General features: G+C 43.9%; 1 protein-coding gene across 4 annotated transcripts in view; it reads left to right on the forward strand.

Moving 5' to 3' along the window:
- LOC123751325 (methyltransferase-like protein 27) overlaps positions 1-17,131 on the forward strand; it is a 233,598-nt gene that overhangs the window by 186,582 nt on the left and 29,885 nt on the right. The gene's annotated exons all lie outside the window — the stretch shown is intronic.

Raw genomic sequence — 17,131 nt, forward strand, 5'->3', positions numbered from 1 at the left:
TTGTTTGGGCAACCCATCCTTGACTCAAGTCCATTACATCCAGCGGTCGACCCCACAGGTGCATTCATAAATTGTTACAAGCTGTTCATTCAAAACGGGAATTTTCTCAAGTATAAATAGATATATAATATATTAGCATATTGTGCATATATAGGCAAAGTGCAGCAGAGCGCCAGGCGATGTGCCAACAACTATTGGCTCCAACTCTGCTCCCAGATACAGACTGCAGTGGACACAGGCAATGTAAGGGGAATGTATGACGGCATCAAGCAGGCCCTCAGCCCAATCCAGAGGAAGACCGCTCCTCTGAAATCCGCCACTGGTGAGGTGATTCAGGACCAGACACTGCAGCTGAAGCGCTGGGTCGAGCACTACTCTGAGCTATACGCCAGGGACAATGTGGTCACCGAAGACGCCCTGAGCGCCATTGAGTGTCTGCCTGTGTTAATGGAGCTCGACAGCGAGCCGACCCTCGAAGAACTCAGCGATGCCCTAGACTCCCTTGCTTCTGGTAAAGCTCCTGGCAAAGATGGCATTCTTGCTGAGACCTTGAAGTGCTGCAGAGGTAGCCTGCTCATGGAGCTGCATGAAATTCTCTGCCTCTGCTGGGAAGGAGAGGTGCCACAGGACATGAGGGATGCCAATATCGTCACGCTATATAAGAATAAAGGTGACAGGGGCGACTGCAACAACTACCGTGGAATCTCCCTCTTCAGTATTGTCGGAAAGCTGTTTGCTCGAGTAGCATTGAAGAGGTTCCAAGTACTTGCAGAGAGAGTCTATCCAGAATCACAATGCGGAATCAGAGCTGACAGGTCCACCATCGACATGGTCTTTTCCCTCAGACAACTGCAGGAGAAATGCAGGGAACAGAAGCAGCCACTCTTCGTAGCCTTCATAGATCTGACGAAGGCCTTCGACTTCGTCAGCAGGGATGGCCTATTCAAGATCCTCCCCAAAATCGGATGCCCACCCAGGCTCCTCAGCATCATCAGATCTTTTCATAAGAACATGAGGGGCACCGTGGTCTTTGATGGCCTAACATCAGACGCCTTTGACATCCGAAGTGGAGTAAAACAGGGCTGCGTACTGGCTCCAACCCTATTCGGGATTTTCTTCGCAGTTATGCTGCGGCACGCCTTCGGATCTGTCACGGAAGGCATTTACCTCCGGACCAGGTCGGATGGAAAGCTCTTTAACCTCGCCAGGCTGAGTGCCAAGACAAAGGTTCGGCTGAGGTGTCTGCGCGACTTCCTTTTTGCCGACGACGCAGCAGTCACTGCCCACTCAGCCGAAGATCTCCAACGGCTCATGACCTGCTTCAGCGAGGCCTCTCAGGCTTTTGGACTCACCATCAGCCTGAAGAAAACACAAGTCATGGGACAAGGAGTGGACTCCCCACCTGACATCGGCATCTCCGATTCCAAACTGGAAGTCGTTCACGCCTTCGTGTACCTGGGCTTCACAATCTCTGACTCCCTCTCTCTTGATACGGAGCTAAACAAACGCATCGGTAAGGCATCTACTACCATGTCCAGAATGACAAAGAGAGTATGGGCTAACAATAGGCTAACTGAGTATACTAAGATTCAGGTTTACAGAGCCTGTGTCCTGAGCACTCTTCTTTATGGCAGTGAGTCTTGGACACTCCGCGCCCGTCAGGAAAGACAGTTGAATGCCTACCACATGCGCTGCCTTCGACACATCTTGGACATCACCTGGCAGGACAAGGTGACAAACAACAACGTCTTGAGGAGAGTAAGAATCACTAGCATGTACACAATGCTGAAACAGAGACGAATGCGCTGCCTCGGGCACGTTGTGCGAATGGGCGACGGCAGGATCCCCAAGGATCTCCTGTATGGAGAGCTGATGCAGGGAAAGCGTCCAACAGGCAAGCCCCAGCTTCGGTACAAAGACGTATGCAAGAGGGACCTGAAAGCAATGGACGTCGATCTTGGTATATGGGAGACACTGGCTGCAGACCGTTCAACCTGGAGGCAGTCTGTTCAAAGAGGTCTCTCCAAGTTCGAGGAATCACTTGCCAAGGAATCAGAGGCAAAGAGACAGAGAAGGAAAGCCGGTAGCCAGGAAGACAGACCAGAATCGAACTTCGTTTGTGCTCGGTGTGGAATGGACTGCCACTCTCGGTTTGGCCTCATCAGTCACACCAGACGCTGCACCAGGATTGACAACTAGGGCGCAACTCCATAGTCTCCCGAGACTGAAGGATGCCTACTACTACTACTAGGCAAAGGTTAGGTTAGGTGTTCAGGTTCTATCGGAGATTATTTGTATTTGTAGTACGCGGGTGAAGCATTTATAGCATTGTGGTTCGAACAAAATTCGTCAGTGAAGCACTTGTTCCGGAAGTGTTCGAACGAAATCCGTTGTGAGTCATGTGTAAACCATTTTTCATTCATAAACAGGGGGTTTGGCGGGTGCATGGAATCACTTTTGTGTCTTGAAAATTCAAGATTGCCAGTCATGAAAATTCTGACAATTTGGGGCAATTAGGGAAAAGGTTTGGGGCAAACCTTTTCCAGTTTGCATATGTGATTCTTAAGATATGGGCACCATACAACCACTGCATATTCATAATCATATTCACTGCATAATTTTGATTTCACAAAGGTCGTGAATAAGATCTTTAGCATTTCACGAATCATGCATTGAAAAAATTTATGAAATTGGAAAACATATTATAAGCTCCCCAAACAATGCTCTTTGTGTGGTTCTTAGATGATAGTTTTCTATCTAGACACATCCGGGGCCCTAGATCTCTTTCTTTATTAGAGTTTTTTAAAAATATTTTAACATAATTTGTAGGTTGTGTGTGGTCTATTTTCTATTTAACAACTCTTATGTGAGACTCTGTCGAAAGCCTTTTTTTTTGGTCCAGATAAATGCATTCAACCCAACCATTCCTGTTAATTCTCTGTGGCTCTATCATACAAACTACAGAAATTCGTTACACATGCAAGATTTTCCAGATGGTAACCATACTGTTTGTTATTATATAATTTTTATCCAGGTTATTTATCCAGCCCATTTGGTTATTATATTTTTCCAATATTTTGACTATTACACTTGTCACTGATACAGGTCTGTAATTAAGTGAGTCTTTCCTGCTGCCACTTTTGTAGATTTCCATTATGTCTACCAGGGCTTCTGCACACACATGGATGTCTGAAAAATCAATTGAAGTGGTTTTTCAGGAACCGTGAAAAATCAATTGAATAGTGCGCGTTTATATAATCATTATATACTATATATCGTTAATCACAAAAACTGATTTTATTACACTGACTTCAGTGTAGGAATAATCCAACTATATCATATCATGACAATCTATAGAGTACCACTTGTAAATTAAGAGCACGCGAAATAAATAAAAGGAAAAGCTATATTCCTAAAAATCATAATCTTGATACCAACAGTGTTATCAAGGTGCAATATATTCTCAAGGATGTTGTATACAATGTTCTCAAGGTGTTGTATACAATGTTCTCAAGGTGCTGTATACAATGTTCTCAAGGTGCTGTATACAATGTTCTCAAGGTGCTGTATACAATGTTCTCAAGGTGCCTTATACAATGTTCACCTGTGTTGTATACAATGTTCTCAAGGTGCTGTATACGGGGGCCTCGTAGCCTGGTGGATAGCGCGCAGGACTCGTAATTCTGTGGCGCGGGTTCGATTCCCGCACGAGGCAGAAACAAATGGGCAAAGTTTCTTTCACCCTAAGTGCCCCTGTTACCTAGCAGTAAATAGGTACCTGGGAGTTAGTCAGCTGTCACGGGCTGCTTCCTGGGGTGTGTGTGTGTGTGTGGTGTGGAACAGTTGATTGACAGTTGAGAGGCGGGCCGAAAGAGCAAAGCTCAACCCCCGCAAAAACACAACTAGTAAACACAATGTTCTCAAGGTGCTGTATACAATGTTCTCAAGGTGCTGTATACAATGTTATTAAGGTGCTGTACACAGTGTTCTCAAGGTACTGTATACAATGTTCTCAAGGTGCTTTATACAATGTTATTAAGGTGCTTCATACAATGTTCTCAAGGTGCTGCATACGATGTTCTTAAGGTCCCGTATACAATGTTCTCAAGATGTTGTATACAATGTTCTCAAGGTGCTGTATACAATGTTCTCAAGGTGTTGTATACAATGTTCTCAAGGTGATGTATACAATGTTCTCAAGGTGCTGTACACAATATTCTCAAAGTGATGTATACAATGAAAGAGAACATTGTAATGTTCTCAAGGTGCTGTATACAATGTTCTCAAGGTGTTGTATGCAATGTTCTCAAGGTGATGTATACAATGTTCTCAAGGTGCTGTACACAATATTCTCAAGGTGATGTATACAATGTTCTCAAGGTGATGCATACAGTGTTCTCAAGGTGATGTATACAATGTTCTCAAGGTGATGTATATTGGTCCCGCCTCTCATCCGTCAATCAACTTGTCTACAGATCCTAGACCCTACTGGGCTCTATCATACCTACATTTGAAACTGTGTATGGAGTCAGCCTCCACCACATCACTTCCTAGTACATTCCATTTGTTAGCTACTCTGACACTGAAAAATCTTTGTAATGTCTCTGTGGCTCATTTGGGTACTAAGTTTTAACCTGTGTCCCCATATTCGTGTTCCACTTGTGCTAAAAAGTTTGTCTTTGACCACCCTGTCAATTCTCCCTGAGAATGGTGTAGATGGTTATCAAGTCTCCCTTTACTCTTCCGTCTTCCAAGAATGTGAGTTTAGCTCCTTTAGCCTTTCTTCGTAGCTCATACCTCTCGGGACGAGTCTAGTGGCATACCGCTGAATCTTCTCTAACTTTATCATGAGTTTAACTAGGTATGGACTCCCAGCTGGAGCTGCATATTCCAGGATTGGTCTGACATAAGTGGTATACAGGGTCCTGAACGATTCCTTACACAAGTTTCTAAAGGCAGTTCTTATGTTGGCCAGTCTAGTAAATGCCGATGGTGATATCCTTTTGATGTGGGTCTCTGATGACAGGTTCGATGTGATATCAACTCCCAGATCTTTCTCTCTATTTGACTCTATGTCAATATGGCCGTTCTTCCTCTTCGCCCATACTTCATTACACACAGAAATCACAGGAGGGAGAACGGCCTATTGACATAGCTCAAGTGCATGGAAAAAGTTGTGTAAAACCCTGCTTTGTACCTCGGAGAGGGTGCAGGATCCAGTAAGTTCAGTAGAACTTCGAACTTCGGTTTCAACTCCTTTTGACCATGTCGTAGCTCAGTCGATTAAGGCAGCGTCTGGGATGCTCTCGGACGGAGATTCGAATCCTCGTCACGGCCCTTGTAGATTTGTTCATTTGATACATCACGTAATTGTGATTTCTGTGAGTAATACCATTCGTCTTCTTTGGAAAGTACGCGGTCACATCGGATATACTTGGAGGAGGCAGCTTGGGCTCCTGTCAGTCCAGTTGGTGCCAGTGCGGGATCTGCAGGGCAAGATGGTGCCCGGGCGGCCACATAAAGGGCAGGAGAGCCGGTGTCATCGACTGAAGCATGGAAGTCTGTCGAGTCATCATGGTCGGCTTCCTTGGGTTCATCTTTGGAATCGGTCAAGTCTTCAGAGCTAGTCGAGCCTTCGGAGTTGGCTTTGCCGTCCTAGTCAGCTGTTCTTGGTGCTGATGCCGGCGTCTGTCAGTGGGACAAGCATGAGAACCGCAGAGGTGCTGTGGGCAGACGGTGAGCGCTCCCTGGTGGTCGGCTCAAGGATCCGCAGGGCAGTGGGTCCGCTAGCAGTTGCAGAAGGTAGATGAAAGTCATCGGGCAGCAGCAGTCAGAAGTGTGTTCCCAACGAGCAGCCTGTTGATGACGTAGATGTAACGGGTAACGTCGTTACCAACAATTTTGTCATATAGGTGAAGGAGGTGGGTAAAAGGGTGATCTCTGTGAAGGCTGCAGGTGGGCCGGTACTCACCTAGTTGTGCTTACGGGGGTTGAACTTTGGCTCTTTGGTCCCACCTCTCAACCGTCAATCAACTGGTGTACAGATTCCCGAGCCTACTGGGCTCTATTATATCTACATTTGAAACTGTGTATGGAGTCTGCCTTCATCGCATCACTTCCTACTGCATTCAATTTGTTAACTACTCTGACACTGAAAAAAAAATAATATCTCTTTGGCTCATTTGGGTACTAAGTTTCCACCTGTGTCCCCTTTTTCGTGTTCACCTGTGCTAAGAAGTGTGTCTTTGTCCACAATGTCAATTCTCCTGAGAATTTTGTTGGTGGTTATCATGTCTCCCCCTTACTCTTCTGTCTTTCAGGGACGTGAGTTTAAGCTCCTTTAACCTTTCTTTGTAGCTCATACCTCTCAGTTCTGGGACAAGTCTGGTGGTATACAGCTGAATCTTCTCTACATTTGTCTTCTGTTTAATGATGTATGGACTCCAAGATGGAGCTGTATATTCCAGGATTGGTCTGACATAAATGGTATACAGGGTCCTGAACGATTCCACACACAAGTTTCTGAAGGCAGTTCTTATGCTGGCCAGTCTAGCATATGTCGCTGATGATATCCTTTTAATGTGGGCCTCTGGGGACAGGTTCGGTGTGATATCAACCCCCAGATCTTTCTCTCTATTTGACTCTTGCAGGATTTCACCTCCCAGATGGTACCTAGTATTCATCCTTCTGTTCCCTTCGCCTAATTTCATTACTTTACAATTTCCTGAGTTGAACTTTAGCAGCCATTTTCTAGACCATTCCTCCAGTTTGTCCAGGTCGTCCTGTAGTCTCTGTCTATCATCATCTCTCTTGATTCTTCTCATAATTTCTGCATCATCAGCAAATATTCAGAAGAAGGAGTTTATACCCTCTGGAAGATCGTTTACATATATTAGATACATATTACTTGGTCATAGAATTCTATTAAACCTGTGAGGCACGATTTAGCATCTCTTAACCCATGCTGGTGGTGTGATATCAACTCCTAGATCTTTCTCTCTGTCCGTTTCATGAAGGACTTCATCTCCCATTCTGTATCCTGTGTCTGGCCTCCTGTTTCCACTACCCAGTTTCATTACCTTACATTTACTCGGGTTGAACTTTAGTAGCCATTTGTTAGACAATTCATTCAGTCTGTCTAGGTCATTTTATAGCCTCATACTATCTTCCTACGTCTTAATCCTCCTCTTAGTTTTTGCATCTTCAGCAAACAATGAGTGGAATGATTCTATTCTCTCTGGTAGATCATTTACATCTATCAGAAACAGTATGGGTCCAATGACTAAACCCTGCGGGACTGCACTGGTGACGTCTCGCCAGTCCCTCTGGTAGATCATTTACATCAATCAGAAACAGTATGGGTCCAATGAGTGAACCCTGCGGGACTGCACTGGTGACGTCTCGCCAGTCTGAGGCCTCACCCCTCAATGACTCACTGTCTTCTGTTACTTAGGTTCTCCCTTATCCAATGGAGTACCTTCTCTTTCACTCATGCCTGCATCTCCAGCTTTCACACTAGTCTAGGGTGTGGTATTGTGTCAAAGGCTTTCTGGCAATCCAAAAATATGCAGTCTGCCCACCCCTCTCTTTCTTGCCTGATTCTTGTTGCCTGATCGTAGAATTCAATTAATCCAGTGAGGCATGATATGCCATCCCTGAAACCATGTTGGTGTTGTGTCACAAAGTTCCTTCACTCCAAATGTTCCACTAGCTTTTTCGCACAACTTTTTCCTATAACTTGCATGGTATGCAAATTAGGGACACTGGCCTGTAGTTGAGTGCCTCCTGTCTATACCCGCTTCTTGTATATCGGGACTACGTTTGCCGACTTCCAAATTTCTGGCAGTTCACCTGTTACCAGTGATTTGTTGTACATTTACATCGCATCAGGCTTGGATACCCATGTGCATGAAAAATAGGCTTACAGGTTCCAGAAGATGAGAGGAAATGTCAGCACTGTGGAGAAATGCCCGACAGACCACTGGAACATTATCTAACACAGTGCACAGTTACAAACCCACTAAGATTTCAACTTAGATTCAACAGAGCAGAAGAAGTTGTTAAACACCTATGGCAAAATCTTACTGAAGCGACCTTACGAGTCATAAATACTCATACTCTGCCCAAGTAAAACAGAAACAAGCAACACTTAGTAGGCCAGCTAAAGGCTTAGGGCCCGTGCAGGAATATCCCTGCACAAAAAAAAAAAAAAATACATGGAGAGTGGCAGGCACAATGCTTCTGCTCCTTCCTTTAGTATCCATGGCGATATTCAATCTGGGCCTATAGCCTCTATCACATCCAACTCTAGCATAAGCTTCCTTACATCCCCCACTGGTAATGTCAAATTCCTCTAGTTGTGCCTGGTTAACTATTCCTTATCTTATCTCTGGAACTTCCCCTAGCGCTTATGTGAAGACTTCCTGGAATTTCATATTGAGTTCCTCACACACTTCTTTGTCGTTTGTAGTGAATCTGTCTGCAAATGACAAAGAAGTGTGCGTGGAACTCAGTAAAAAAAGAAAGTGTACTTTCCTAGTTTTACTTACCTAGTTGTGCTTGCAGGGATTGAGCTTTGGCTCTTTGGTCCCGCCTCTCAACTGTCAATCAACTGGTGTACAGATTCCTGAGCCTACTGGGCTCTATCATATCTACACTTGAAGCTGTGTATGAAGTCAGCCTCCACCACATCACTTCCTAATGCATTCCATTTGTCTACAACTCTGACACTGAAAAAATTATTTCTAACGTCTCTATGGCTCATTTGGGCACTCAGTTTCCACCTGTGTCCCCTAGTGCGTGTGCCCCTTGTGGCAAATAGCCTGTCATTATCTACCCTATCAATTCCTCTCAGAATCTTGTATGTGGTGATCATGTCCCCTCTAACTCTTCTGTCTCCCAGTGACGTGAGGTTTAATTCCCGTAGTCTCTCCTCGTAGCTCATACCCCTCAGTTCGGGTACTAGTCTGGTGGCAAACCTTTGAACCTTTTCCAGTTTAGTCTTATGCTTGACTAGATATGGACTCCATGCTGGAGCCGCATACTCCAGGATTGGTCTGACATGTGTGGTGTACAAAGTTCTGGAAGATTCCTTACATAGGTTTCTAAAGGCCCTCCTTATGTTAGCCAACTTGGCATATGCCGCTGATGTTATCCTCTTGATATGAGCTTCAGGGGGACAGATCTGGCGTGATATCAACTCACAGGTCTTTCTCTCTCTCAGACTCTTGAAGGATTTCATCTCCCAAATGACACCTTGTATCTGGTCTCTTGCTCCCTACACCTATCTTCATTACATTGCATTTGCTTGTGTTAAACTCTAACAACCATTTGTTCGACCATTCCTGCAGCTTGTCCAGGTCTTCTTGGAGCCTCAAGTTGTCCTCCTCTATCTTGTCCTCCTCCTCAAGTTGTCCTATCCTGTCCTCCTCCTCAAGTTGTCCTTCTCATAATTTTGGCGTCGTCAGCAAACATTGAGAGGAATGAGTCTATGCCCTCTGGGAGATCATTTACGTATATCAGAAACAGGATAGGTCCGAGTACAGAGCCCTGTGGTACTCCACTGGTGACTTCACGCCAATCTGAGGTCTCACCTCTCACTGTAACTCTCTGCTTCCTATCACTTAGGTACTCCCTTATCCACTGGAGCGCCCTACCAGTTATTCCTGTCTGTTTCTACAGTTTATGCATCAGCCTTTTATGGGGTACTGTGCCAAAGGCTTTCCAACAATAAAAAAAATGCAGTCCGCCCATCCTTCTCTTTTTTGCTTAATCTTAGTCACCTGATTGTAGAATTCTATTAAGCCTGTAAGGCAAGATTTACCCTCCGTGAACCCATGTTGATGGGTTGTCACGGAGTCCCTTCTCTCCATATGTGTTACTAGGTGTTTTCTCATGATCTTCTCCTTCACCTTGCATGGTATACAAGTTAAGAACATTGGCCTGTAGTTCAGTGCCTCTTGTCTGTCACCCTTTTTGTATATTGGGACTACATTAGCAGTCTTCCATATTTCTGTAGATCTCCCGTTTCCAGTGACCTACTGTACACTATGGAGAGTGGCAAGCAGAGCGCTCCTGCACAATCTTTCAATACCCATGGAGTGATTGCACACAAAATGAGATCAATGGGTATAACTGGTAAAGTAGGACACTGGATACTCAATTTCCTGTCGAACAGAACACAAAGAATAACAGTCAATCAGTAAAATCGAGTCCGAGCGCAGTTAAAAGCTCTGTACCTCAAGGTACAGTCCTTGCACCACTGCTGTTCCTTATTCTCATATCAGATATAGACAAAAACACAAGTCACAGCTTCGTGTCATCCTTTGCAGATGATACAAAAATCAGCATGAAAATTACCTCTGCTGAAGACATTGATAAACTACAAACAGATATTAACAAAGTTTTCGATTGGTCAACAGAAAATAACATGCTGTTTAACGGTGATAAATTCCAGGTACTCGGATACGGCAAAAATGAAGATCCTAAACATAATACAGGGTACAAAACACAGTCGAATCTGCCCATAGTAGGAAAACAGCATGTCAAGGATTTGGGAATAATGATGTCCGACGACCTAACGTTTAGGGAGCATAACCAAGCAAGTATTGCGTTAGCCAGAAAAATGATAGGATGGACTACGAGAACCTTCAAGTCCAGAGATCCCATCACAATGGTTGTACTCTTCAAATCACTTGTGTTGTCCCATCTTGAATACTGCTCAGTACTCACTTCTCCCTTCAGAGCAGGAGAGATTGCTGAAATTTAGGGAATACAGAGAACATATACGGCACGCATAGACGAGATAAAGCACCTAAATTACTGGGATCGTCTCAAAGCTCTCCAAATGTACTCACTAGAAAGGAGACGAGAGAGATACCAAATAATATACACATGGAAAATACTGGAGGGACAGGTCCCAAATCTGCACAGTAAAATAACAACGTTCTGGAGTGAACGACATGGAAGAAAATGCAGAATAGAACCAGTGAAGAGCAGAGGTGCCATGGGCACAGTCAGAGAACACTGTATGAACATCAGAGGTCCACGGTTATTCAACGTCCTACCAGCGAGCATCAGAAATATTGCAGGAACAACCGTGGACATCTTCAAGAGGAAACTAGATTGTTTCCTTCAAGGAGTGCCGGACGAACCGGGCTGTGGTGGGTATTTGGGCCTGCGGGCCGCTCCAAGCAACAGCCTGGTGGACCAAACTCTCACAAGTCAAGTCTGGCCTCGGGCCGGGCTTGGGGAGTAGAAGAACTTCCAGAACCCCATCAACCAGGTATCAACCAGGTACCCATGGTGAGATTCCATCCGGGTCAACAGCCTTTCTCACGTCCAGTACTCACCTAATTGTGCTTGCGGGGGTTGAGCTTTGGCTCTTTGGTCCCGCCTCTCAACTGTCAATCAACTGGTGTACAGATTCCTGAGCCTACTGGGCTCTATCATATCTACATTTGAAACTGTGTATGGAGTCAGCCTCCACCACATCACTTCCTAGTGCATTCCATTTATTAACTACTCTGACACTGAAAAAATTCTTTCTAACGTCTCTGTGGACGTCTCAGTGTGTGAGGAAGTTGAAGAGGAACACACGTCTCAGTGTGTGTGTGTGTGTATGTGTGTGTAATTACCATAAGTGTAATTTTCTAAGTGTAGTTACAGGATGAGAGCTACGCTCGTGGTGTTCCGTCTTCCCAGCACTCTTTGTCATATAACGCTTTGAAACTACTGACGGTCTTGGCCTCCACTACCTTCTCACCTAACTTGTTCCAACCGTCTACCACTCTGTTTGCGAAAGTTTATTTTCTTATATTTCTTCGGCATCTGTGTTTAGCTAGTTTAAATCTATGAACTCTTGTTCTTAAAGTTCCAGGTCTCAGGAAATCTTTCCAATCGATTTTATCAATTTCTGTTACTATTTTGTATGTAGTGATCATATCACCTCTTTTTCTTCTGTCGTGTGAGGTCTATGTTCTCCTATTCCACATTCCATAACATGGCATTTATTAACATTAAATTCATTTTGCCAAGTGGTGCTCCATATACTTATTTTGTCCAGGTCATCTTGAAGGGCATGACAATCATCTAAGTTTCTTATCCTTCCTATTATCTTAGCTTCATCAGCAAACATGTTCATATAATTCTGTATACCAACTGGTAGATCATTTATGTAGACAATAAACATCACTGGTGCAAGAACTGAACCCTGTGGTACTCCACTTGTGACATTTCTCCAGACCGATACATTGCCTCTGATCACTGCCCTCATTTTTCTATCAGTCAGAAAAATTTTCATCCATGTTAGAAGCTTACCTTTCACCCCTCCAATATTTTTCAGTTTCCAGAACAACCTCTTATGTGGAACTCTGTCGAAAGCCTTTTTTAGGTCCAGATAGATGCAGTCAGCCCAACCATCTCTTTCCTGTAATATCTCTGTTGCTCGATCATAGAAACTGAGTAAATTCGATACACAGGATCTTCCAGATCGAAAACCATACTGTCTGTCTGATATTATATAATTTCTCTTCAGGTGTTCTACCCATTTAGTTTTAATTATTTTTTCCAATATTTTTACTATTACACTTGTCAATGATACCGGTCTATAATTAAGGGGGTCTTCCCTGCTTCCATTTTTGAAGATTGGAACTATGTTAGCCTTTTTCCACACATCAACTACAACTCCTGTAAACAGGGATGCCTGAAAAATCAGTTGAAGTAGAATGCTGAGCTCAGGTGCACATTCTCTCAGAACCCATGGTGAAACTCCATCTGGACCAACTGCTATGTTCTTATTTAGCTCCTTGAGCATTTTTTCCACTTCATCTCTAGACACCTCTATGTGCTCTATGGTGTTCTCTGGAATTCTTATTGTATCTGGTTCCCTGAAGATTTCCTTTTGTACAAACACACTTTGGAACTTTTCGTTTAATGTTTTACACATTTCCTTTTCGTTTTCCGTGAATCTATTTCCCATTTTCAACCTTTGAATAGTATCCTTTACCTGCAATTTGTTGTTTATGAATTTGTAGAATAGACCTGGTTCTGTTTTACATTTGTCTGCAATCCCTTTTTCAAAATTTCTTTCTGCCTCTCTCCTCACTGCCGTGTAGTTGTTTCTCGCATCTTTGTATCGCTGGTATGTTTGGGGGTTCGGCCTCTTCCTGTATTGATTCCATTTTTGTGTCTTTTGGTCTTTGACCCTCTCGCACTTTCTGTTGAACCAATCCTGTTTCCTAGTTCTGCTTCTCTGTTTTGGTATAATTTTTTTTGTGCCTTTATCATATATTTCACAAATATATGACATAAATTTCCTGACATACATCTTTTTTTTTTTTTTTGAGATATATACAAGAGTTGTTACATTCTTGTACAGCCACTAGTACGCGTAGCGTTTCGGGCAGGTCCCTGGAATACGATCCCCGCCGCGAAGAATCGTTGTTACAACCAAGTACACATTTTACTGTTGCGTTAAACAGAGGCTACAGTTAAGGAATTGCGCCCAGTAAATCCTCCCCGGCCAGGATACGAACCCATGACATAGCGCTCGCGGAACGCCAGGCGAGTGTCTTACCACTACACCACGGAGACTGTAAATAGAATCTCATTCACTTCCTTGCCTAGCAACAAGTCTGTCCAATTATACTCACTAAAAAATTTTCTAAGGTTGCCATAATGGCCTTTCCTAAAGTCAGGTTTTTCATTTGCATCGACCATCATATTTTCTTCCAGATTATAACGCATTGCATACTTTATTCCCAAAAAGACATGGTCACTTTTACCCAAGGGAGGAAGGTACTGAATGTCAAATATTTCTTCCTCCTTCCTGGTAAATATCAAATCTAGCATGGAGGGAACGTCCCCTTCCCTCATCCTCGTAGCTTGTTTAACATGTTGATTCAAGAATGTTTCCAGGATGAGGTCTACAAATTTACAGGTCCAGAAATCTTCTGTTTTAGCTTCACATGCTTCCCAGTCTATGGATTTCAAGTTGAAGTCGCCGACTATCAACAGCGTGAACTATCGTTATCCGCTCTCGCTATGATCTCTCTCATTATTGTTATAAGACCTTCTCGTTTACTATCTAGCTCCTTTGACCATGTGCTGCTTAGCGGTGGGCTATATGCATTTATGATCATTAGTTTGTCATCCTCATGGCAGATCTCTAGTGCTATTATGTAAACTTCTTGTGGATTGGCAGTCACTATTTCGTTAACCTTTAGGTGTTCTTTCACCAGCACAGCAACGCCACCGCCTTTCCTGATTTTTCTGTCCCGTCTCCAAATTGAGTTGCCCCTTGGGAATATGACCTCATTTAAAATAGCATCTTCAAGTTTTGTCTCCGTGAGTGCAACAATATCTGGTGTCTGCAGCTGTATTATATCACTTAACTCCAGTATCTTTGATCTTACTACATCTATGTTGGTGTATGCAATCTTGAGGAACTTGTTCCTCCTCTTCTTATTTTTCACTCCCCCTTTCTCTAATGATTTTGTTGGTTTGCCTTTATGTACCACTTTACTGGCCTGCCTACCCCTATCACTTTGTAGAAAAAAAGAATTGATTTCTTCTTCATTTCTGCTCTCATTTAAACGTTTTGCCTCGGCGAGGTTCAGTTTCAGCTTCTCTCTATCTTCTTTTGAAAGATCTCGTCTTAACGACCACACTTTCCCATCCTCATCACTTTGTAAGTTTCTAGCATTCCTTCTTTCATCTGTTTGGCACTGTGTGTGTGTGTGTGTGTGTGTGTGTGTGTGTGTGTGTGTGTGTGTGTGTGTGTGTGTGTGTGTGTGTGTGTGTGTGTGTGTGTGTGTGTGTGTGAGTGTGTGTACTCACCTAGTTGTGCTTGCGGGGGTGGGTTTTAGTTCTTTGTTCCCGCCTCTCAACCGTCAATCTACTGGTGTAGAAATTCCTGAGCCCAACCTTGGTCACTTGGGTGGGTGGTATGGTGATTCCGGCGCTCCTAAGCCCATAGTCCGTGGCGTGTGTCGCTGTGATGTCCGTGTTGAAGATGCCTTCAGTGATTGTTTGCGGTTGACTTCGGCATTGGATATTTGGTCTTGACTGCTACCGATGTCTGCGTCAGGTTCTAGTTGTTAATGATGGCGAGGATGTCGTCGTCGTTGCTGTCAATGATTCTTATGCTGAAATTCCTGGTGAACACGATCCTGTCCGCCAGGTAGCGTCGTGGTGGTGCGAGGGTGATGCCAGCGTCTTGCAGGGTGGTCGTGGCGGTGGTTGTGAGTATCTTCTCAAGGTCCTAACTCCTGGAGAAGAGCAGTGAACACACTCTTGTCTCCAGGATGTCGGCCGGTGAGACGTTGGCGGTGGCGGAGATTTGTGCTAATATCTCGGCGGTGGAGAGAACGAGGTTCTCCGGGAGGTGAACCTAGACCCTGTGCAACATGGTGTAGGTGGGTCCTGGACCATAGGAGCTTAGGTCGCAGCAAAGATGGATATTTGGAGTGAATGTGATGGAGAAACAAGACTCCATCTGATTGATGAAGATTAAGCCACCCAAGAAGGGGCTCAGGCATGAATTGCCGATAAGTGGTAGATTTTTTTTTGAGTGAATTTATACTTTGTGCTGCGGTTGCATTAAAACCCCTTCTGGAATACATATATATCTTCGTGTTACGGTCAATATGGACCAATAACCGGGTTCTTGATAGATGAACCTGCTAGTTGTATCTGACCCCGAGTCGGTAGTGGTTTTCAAGGAATTGGCTAGATACTGCAATATATATACAAGGGGGGAATGAACAATACACTGCTCCCTTCACCAATATATTTACACTTAACCCTTAAATAGACATAAATGGACTAGTACGATACTTATATACAGCGAGACCCTTTCAGGCTTGACTTCAGACACGCTTACATGCAGTGTTCATCAAATCCCAGGGTTTCTCTCACCCGGTACCTCGTCCAACCGTACTGTGAAACACTGGCGAGTTTCACCTTGTACGTGGGCCAGTCAACTGACAGTATCCTGAGGTGCCTATACCCCACAACCACTCTAACCACTTGCTGGAAAAGAACCTCAGCCTCACGCTGATCGGGGGCCACTTAAACAATCGATAGACGGGTAGCAAACCCCTGGCAGAAGCCTCTAGCGTCCAGCTAGCAGCGTTTCTCCATAGGTACCTCACTGTCGTCCGGTTTCTCCCCTAAGCCAGACCCGGGGTACGCCGATCTCTTCCAATGCTACTTAAACTGCAGTAAACACACACTGGAGATCGGGCGGCGGCTTACTTTGTCGTGTTCTAGGACCAAGTCGGAAGAATATTGGCTGCCCAAGGTAAACTGCCATCCTCAGTAAACCGCCCCCACACGTCACTTCTGTGGAGAAAAACACGTCATTAGTTAATTGGATGGAACTGGTGAAAATAGGAGGTAACACTTACTCACTGGGGAGTTGACATTATGCACATCGCACAATGTAGGTGGAGCTGATCTTGATTCGCCACCTCAGAGGTCATCCACAGCAACCTCTGTCTAGCCAAGGCAAGAAACCGAAGCCGTATGCAGGTATCAGGCTGTCATCACCATATGGAGTTGTTCATATGGCGTCCGATACTGTGGGAGTTAGAGTGCAGACTCACAGATGACGTTGATGTCGCCACTCCATACTCCAACGATATAGTCGAGATCGTAACACTTCGCTTACATCATTACATGCAAATTTCATCAAGATAAATCTTCTACTATTTCGTTGATCAATTTAGATTTATTTACATTTTTTCTTAAAGAAAAAGAATTCAAGAATTCAAAAGAATTCAAGAATTTTTCTTAAAGAAAAAGAATTTACAATAAATCTATTATAATTCTTTAGAGTACTTTCCACTTTGAAAATCAACCAATATCAATCAATTGATATCAACCATTATCAACCAATTGATATCAGTCATAATCAACCAATTGATATCATCATTATCAACCAATTGATATCAACCATTTTTATCAAGATTCAAGTACGAGGCGGTTGCTTCTCATCATTGGTCGACTACACTTACTTTTGTGTAAAATCTATAGAAGAGTAACAATGTTTATCTATACAATAGAATATTCTAACCTTTGTTCTGATATATGTTTTCCCATAACACTGTTCCTCTATCCAATTTACTTT

Source organism: Procambarus clarkii, chromosome 55, assembly GCF_040958095.1.
Source record: "Procambarus clarkii isolate CNS0578487 chromosome 55, FALCON_Pclarkii_2.0, whole genome shotgun sequence".
NCBI classification, from domain to species: domain Eukaryota; kingdom Metazoa; phylum Arthropoda; class Malacostraca; order Decapoda; family Cambaridae; genus Procambarus; species Procambarus clarkii.